This window comes from Nuphar pumila, chromosome 5 (assembly GCF_984573655.1).
Source record: "Nuphar pumila chromosome 5, dmNupPumi1.hap1.1, whole genome shotgun sequence".
In the NCBI taxonomy this organism is placed as follows: domain Eukaryota; kingdom Viridiplantae; phylum Streptophyta; class Magnoliopsida; order Nymphaeales; family Nymphaeaceae; genus Nuphar; species Nuphar pumila.
In genome coordinates, this window is record NC_143253.1 from 17,680,858 (window position 1) to 17,688,198 (window position 7,341).

Below are 7,341 nucleotides of genomic sequence, written 5' to 3' on the forward strand. Positions count from 1 at the left end.
ACCATGTGATCATCTCCTTGTAAGGATCACCAATAGCAACTATGCAGAAAATGATCAACAATGACTCTCAACGTGCTGAAATGTGCAGTTGCAAAACCCACTCAGACCCGCCAGGTGGAGCAGAACAACCGTGTAAAAAGAAATGGGGTGAAAAAAGACTAGATTCAATCACAACAAATGACAGATTTATTTCATTTTGTGGTACAAACTATTTGTTCTTGCACTTTCATAGGCAATCTAATAAACCATATTATAGTAACAATATCATGTTTGAAAGTGCGTTGATCTATATCTAATGCAGCATTTCTTGCGAACAGTAATGCATTTTTATTGTCATAATAGGTGTTTCACCAACATAATTTTGTTCTCAATACATCCATTAAACTACATATCTAAAAATATCATCAATAAAACCCATTGATGCCCCATATTCTATCTTTACGCTAGAGTTTTCTACACTTTCCTACATTCTACTTCTCCACGACATTAAATTCTTCACAAAAATATACAATATTTAAAAACAGATATCATTCTGATGCAAATCAAGAGTGAGACAGCTGACCCAAGCTGAACAAGTATTTATATATTTTGATAATAGGATCTAAATTTGATCAAAATCCAGTTAGATAAATAGATTAGAAATAGCTCAAAGAAGGAAGAGCTAAGGCTGAACAAGCACCTTCAGAACTTTCTTTGGTCAGGGGCATTTAAAGATGGAACCACCTTCTATCTTGAAATTTGCTCTATATGCCAAGTGACAGGGCCGGCTTGGGCATTCCTTGCATCAGTTTGATGAACATGATGCTACTTTTTAAGTGGCTTCATCGTCATAGCAGAAATGAGGGAAGATGAACCAACTCCAACAAAGTCAAATACAAGTTGATCGCCTGGCATTTCCAATGGTCCGAGAATTATAGAACAGTGTTGGGTATTTGGAAAGGTTGGAGAAGCCTAACCGAATTGAAAAACAGAAAGGGAAGATTGGGTCTTGGGATGATTAATGGGTGTCGACAAAACCTCTTAGGCTTGCCTAGGGATGGCAGTGGATCGGGGCGGAGGCATCCTCTGTAGACCTTTTTACCACGGTGGATCCTGGTTGTCCTATTTTAAATAGTTTGGTTGGCCAGTTGACCATGCTCTCTCTCTCTCTCTCTCTCTCTCTCTCTATATATATATATATATATATATATATATATATGTGTGTGTGTGTGGGGGGGGGGGGTATTTTTGATGTATGGATACGATGATGGAGACGACCACCATCGGCACCTCCAGGGGCGTAGCTAGGAGGGGGCAGGACTGGGCTAATTTTTTTTTTTTTAAAAAAGCCCAGTCCTAGCCCTGCCCTGATTTCATATGAAATAGATTTTTATCCATTTTTTAGCCCAGCCCAGTCCTAGCCCAGCCCTGATTGCAGCAAATAGTTTGATTTGTCCATATGAAATAGATTTTTATTAATAATTGTAGCCATTTTTTATTTTATCTCAAAAAAACTTTTTTCCGGGGGCAGCGCGCCCCCGAACCCCCGACTATCACACAAATAATTTTTTTTTCTACAACCCTGTTTGCCCCCCCCCTCACATGAATCCTAGCTACGCCCCTGGGCACCTTTACTCCACCATGGACAAGTCGGTGGAGATGGACATTAGATTTGAAACCCTAATTTTTTTGGAACCATGTTTTGCATTTGGGCACTTTCTCTTTGTGTTGAGACTTTTATTTGGTTTATTATTAGCATTTGTTGAGTTTGGTTAGGGTTTATTCCTGTATTTTTCTTTTTGCAAATCCTATTTCTGATGTATCAAAAGGATGATCGCATTGTTGAAATAAAAGAAACATGCAATTATTCGGTGGAAACTTTTCCAAGGCAAGGACGTTGGCATAGCTCATAGGTGATTTTTGGATCAAATTTATGGTTTCAACTAGGTAGGGCTTAGTTTGAGAACATACAAACCAAATATGGGTGTGTGTGTTATTTCTAAGTTGTCTAATTGATTAGATTATTTGACCATTTGCATTGTCAAAATGTTTTAATAAAAAAATCATTTAATTTCATTTATTTTTTCATTTTTTGTTATATGATGTTTCTTTGGCATAGTTTTTTTTTTTCGAACTATCGTATACCGGATTTGCCTTTTCATCCTATCATTTTTTTTACCTGGATTTGGTGGGACTAATCATGCGAGCTTAATAGGTTACATAATTTTCTTTTGTTAATTGAAATTAATTTTGCATAATGGTGTTATTCCATGTATTTTTACCGTTTGCTATTTGTTCTTTTTTATCTATCCTGATTTGAGAGTAAAAAAACAATTAAATTTTCTATTGTTTTGCTATATGATACTGCTTTGGCATAGTTTTCTTCTCGAGAACTAACATAGACCTGATTTGCCTTTTTCCCCTATTGTTTTTTTTTTTAATTTGGATTTGGGGGACTGATCGTGCCAACCTAATAGGTTACATAATTTTATTTAATTTTTTTCCTTTTGTGAATGTGATATTTTTTTTGCATAATAGTGTCCTATGTATTTTTATTGTTTGCTATTTGTTCCTTTTTATGTCTTGATTTGATACCTTTGTTATGGCTCTGTTTGGGAGCTTGTAATAGGGATGGAATCAGTGTTTCCGTGTGTTGCCAAAACGTGGCTTTGAAGGTTCGTGGAATTGCCAATCCCAAAGGTTGTTTGGGAGCGAGGAAAGACAACGGAAAACGGAGAAAGGCGAGGGCTTCTTGGGTTTTCAGATGGATTTTGGCTTTTTAAGGATTGATTTTAGCTCCCAAACAAGTGTGTTTTTTACGGTCAAGAAGTCAAGAACAGTTAAGTCTAATCCAAGCTTAACATGGTTGTAGTTCAACCACTTAGACTGGATCCCAATATGGTTCTGCCTAAGCTAGGTCAGACCAGGCCCAGTCTCAGACCCGATGATGGCACCTCAAAATGGGCTCGAGGCTGCCTAAGTCAGATCTAACCAGACCCGATCTCAAATCCAAACCGGTTCTGACATGGAATGTGTTTGAGGTCCAAATCCAAATCTTTTCATGGACTTGGTTTGGGTCATAGTTCAGAGTATAAAACCTCAAACGGATTGGGCACTTTAGGATCTCTATCTAGATTCAAGACTAGAAAGATGGAAGAAATTGCGGCTAAACCCACATCAATGACCATCCAAATTATATCCCACCATGGACCAAGACACTCCAACTAGACCTTCCTAAGTCTGGATCCAACTTGTCCATGCTCTTGAGATAAAGTCATCACACCTACCCTTTGCCCTATGAGCAGCCAAGTTTCTTAATGTGATGGATTATAAGTGTTAAAAAACATATATATATATATATATATAAATTTTAAATTGTTTTTTTGTCCTTGTAGGGGCATTTTAATCTTTTTACACCTATGTAATAGGTTCTGGCCATTAGGGGCAGTTTTGTCTTTGCATACTTTTTATATTTTTTTTGTTATCCCCCCTCTTGTACGAGGATATATTGGACAAAGTCCAATATAGTCATTGAGATCTCCCCAACGGCTATATTTATAGTCTTTGGGCGCATCCCAAACGACTATATGGCTTCTTGTAATGCCTATATAAAAGAGTTAAAACTCTTGTTCTTTAATGCTTTTCTAAGCATTCTCTCATAATAAAGATCATAATTTTAAAGTGTTTTGGGTTCTTTTGTACGTCATTAGTAGCTATTGTGATCTTGTGTATTTGCCATTGATTGGCTTGAGCATTGTCCCTTTGCGGACTTGTGCTTGAGCATATTTAGGTTCTTTATAGCCATTGTCACTTTGTGCTCGTGTAGTGCCTTAGTACTTTTGTATTGTCCCTTGTAGGACTTGTACTCGTGCTTGTGCACATTGGGGTTTGTTTTTCACTTGATTTTATTACAATCAGGGCCACACTTCCACCAGCTTCTGCAAACAAAAAAAGAATAAATGTCATTTTTCTCATAGAGACCAAAAGCTTCTAGTGAGGCATTGAAGGGGTGTTTAAACACAAAGTTGCCAAAAAGCCACCTCTACAATATGGGTTGTTAAAAATATGTAATTTTTGTACATATATAATTTATTTATTTATTTAGTCAACTCAAGATTGACTAGGACTAACCGTTAGGCTCTGGTCCAACGGCTAGTCATTCTAGCCGTTAGATTAGGTCCAACGGTTAGTAAAACTAGTTGTTGGATCTAGTCTAACGGCTAGATAGTCTCTCTCTCTCTTGTCTCTTTATTATCTCACCCCTTTCTCTCTTTTTGTATATAAATATGGGGTAAATCGCCTTTGTAATTGAATGCTTCTTGCATTTTGGCGAATTAATAAAATTCTAATTTTTATATTGAGAGTCTCTTTGGTGAAGCCCCTTGTGGGTTTTGTGATTGAGTTCTTTGTAGCTCATTTGTGTGCTTGTCCATTTGGGACTTTTATGGTCATTATTGTTTATGCAAAGACTCTCATTTCCTTGCATGGTATTAGAGCCACAATGCCCTTGAGTGTTGGTAATTGACTACTACTTGCTTGTGTGCTCACGTTCATGTACATCTCTTCGAAGAGTTGCTTGATATGTTGATTTGAGTGCTCGTATAACGACCTCAACTCATCTTCGTTGAAAAGTGAATTTTATTTTCAAACAATTACGAGAACCAAAACCCAAGGATTCAGAGCCTCACAGACTTAACACATTCCAAACCACAAGGGATCTTACATTGAACCAATAATCAAATAATTAACTTTATTAATCACTAATCAAAGTTTAAGAAAATAATCAAATCATTATCTAAAATTATGGAGTCAAGTTGTTCCAAACAAAATATCAGAAGTAGTTACACAGTCTCGTAAGCTCCATATGACAGACGTTCTCATCACCGGGCTTCAGGTTCTGTGAAAAACATAAATAGTACTAGATAAGAATAAAAAATCTTTATACGAATTCCTCTAAAAATTCAAATAGGTAAGAAACAACATAAATCAAACTCATACAAGTTTGGAGAAGAAATAAGCTACAACAATTTTACAATTTAATTAATCATTCATGCCTTTAATAACAATTATCATGCAACAACTATATCTCACATGAAACAGAATAGGTAAGGAGGCATAAACTAATGCATAACAGTAAATATGCATGATTCCAATGCACATGCATGAATAACTTATTAAGTTATTATTAGAGTTTTCTTTTGCATGCATGTTCCTATTAAATGCACGTAAGTTTAGTTCACTTTTCATTAAAACCTGCAGATACTTAAAATGAACACCACAATTTCTAAAGTCCAAGATAAGTTCCTAGTTGTAGCTTACACACAATTTGTATTTTATTACTAGATTTCACACTTGACCCTCAGCCGATATTAGGAATTAACATCATCTATTGGAACATTAGAAATCAATATCTAATATTGGGACACCAGAAAAATCAACATCCACTGATGTTACTTTCTTGCACTGGTAGCCTTCGTACCATCATCTAATCTTAATCAAACTATTTCGGCCTTCATATCATCATTCTAATAATAATCACACTTTCAATTTTTTTGCCCATTTGCATTTTCCTAAGAGCGGTCACAAAGATACGTGGACACGTGATGCGAGTTTCTCGTAAGTTCAAAATTTATTTAGAAAATAGGACACAGAGTACACAATATTTTTTATTTTTTAATAAAAAAAATATTTTTTGATATTTTAATGTTAAACAATGCATTTTTATTGTAATAAAACTTAAAATCATTAAAAATAATAAAATAATATAAAAATAATGTCCATGCATGTCAGTGCTATTGAGGGTAGCAGCATGTGCGCTGGTGGCATGGGAATAGGGTTGCAAATGAATCAGGTTTAGGCAGACATAGGATCCAAATCCAACACATTATATCTAAGTATGAATCTTCAAACTAAGATCCGAATGTGAATTCAAATCAACATTTGCATGCCGTTAATTAATTTATTTTTTGATATGGATCAGATTCGGATCAATGCTTTTGTTCAGACCGATGTGTAGATTCCCATCAGATCCAACTCATTTATCCAGTGTTGCCATATATATATATATATATATATATATATATATATATATATATATGGATCCAGATTCAACCATACATCATAGGATCTCATTCGGATTCAGGTCCCTTGCGTGTATTTCATATTTGGATATGGATCTGATCCACTTGTGCTGCTATATGGGTCACATGAGGTGTGTTGGAACGCGGCAATGTGTTGAATGGAAGCATCACCTAGACACGTTCTGTAGCATACTTTGAAGTCCATCTCAGAGTTACATATGGTAAAACAAGGTATTATTCGAACCCTATTGGAACTGAAACTGGGTAAAGGATTTGAATAACCTTGTTTGAGACGACTGCCTGAGTCTCAATCATTTTGAAGGTGGCCCGACCCGGGCCCAAAAATTTTACAGGGTCCAGTCAACTGTGGGTATGATCCTGACAAGGTCTGGTCCAATGAACCCGTTAGATCAGAAACCACGAAGTTTGTGGTTAGCCAGGATAGGAACCTAGGACCAGCCTTTTAAAGATATGAAGGGTGGAGTTTAACAAGACAAAAGTGAAGGCTCTACCAACGGCGGCGGCTCTGCTTGTGTGGCAGGAGCAGTTAGTGCACGTCACCTTGTGTTGAGACGTTGCAAGTTCGAATCCCTATGGTATGGTTGTATAAGTGGTAGGGGTCTGCAGTCTGCTTAATCCCAGGTCCCCAACTTTCACTGTCCAAAAAAAAAGAAAAAAAAAAAAGAAAAAAGGAAAAAAAAAAGTGAAGGCGCTCAATCTAGGTAGGTAAAGCGAAAATTTGTGCAGAAAAGTTTATCAAAGCAAAGCAGAGAGCAACAGCTAAAAATGAAAAAAATATAACGGTAGCTTAAAAAATACATTTATGAGGGCCCAACCGGGTTCGAACCGGTGACCTCTTGATCTGCAGTCAAATGCTCTACCACTGAGCTATGGACCCAATTGATGATACCGTTACGTGATAAAATTTATTTGTTAAATCTAATTGTTCTTTCCGTGCTAAACGCAATGCACCTTCCTAACTTTTTTCACTGACGTATGATATCACTAGATTGTTCATTAGCTTTCAACAAGCGGCCTCAAAAGAATTTTCGGCGTGCACAGTTATGCAATAAATTGGCACAAACAGATTTTTGTTCACATCCTCTTGTCTTAAATTTTCGGCATGCTGGGATTTTTTAATTCTCTTTAAAAAAATTATGCATTGTTAAAACGGCCCCAAGATCCTTTTTTGTGAACTTGAAAAAGGGCTGGATTGGGACATGTCCAATGGAGGAGTGCCCCTTCAACTGGAAGGGTTGCATCCCTTAATTCAAGAGTGTAA

General features: G+C 36.5%; 1 non-coding gene across 1 annotated transcript; it reads right to left on the reverse strand.

The window, feature by feature from the left end:
- Positions 1-6,885: 6,885 nt before the first annotated feature.
- Positions 6,886-6,957, reverse strand: TRNAC-GCA (transfer RNA cysteine (anticodon GCA)). Its single transcript has one exon. It is a non-coding gene; the product is annotated as a tRNA-Cys (tRNA).
- Positions 6,958-7,341: the final 384 nt, after the last annotated feature.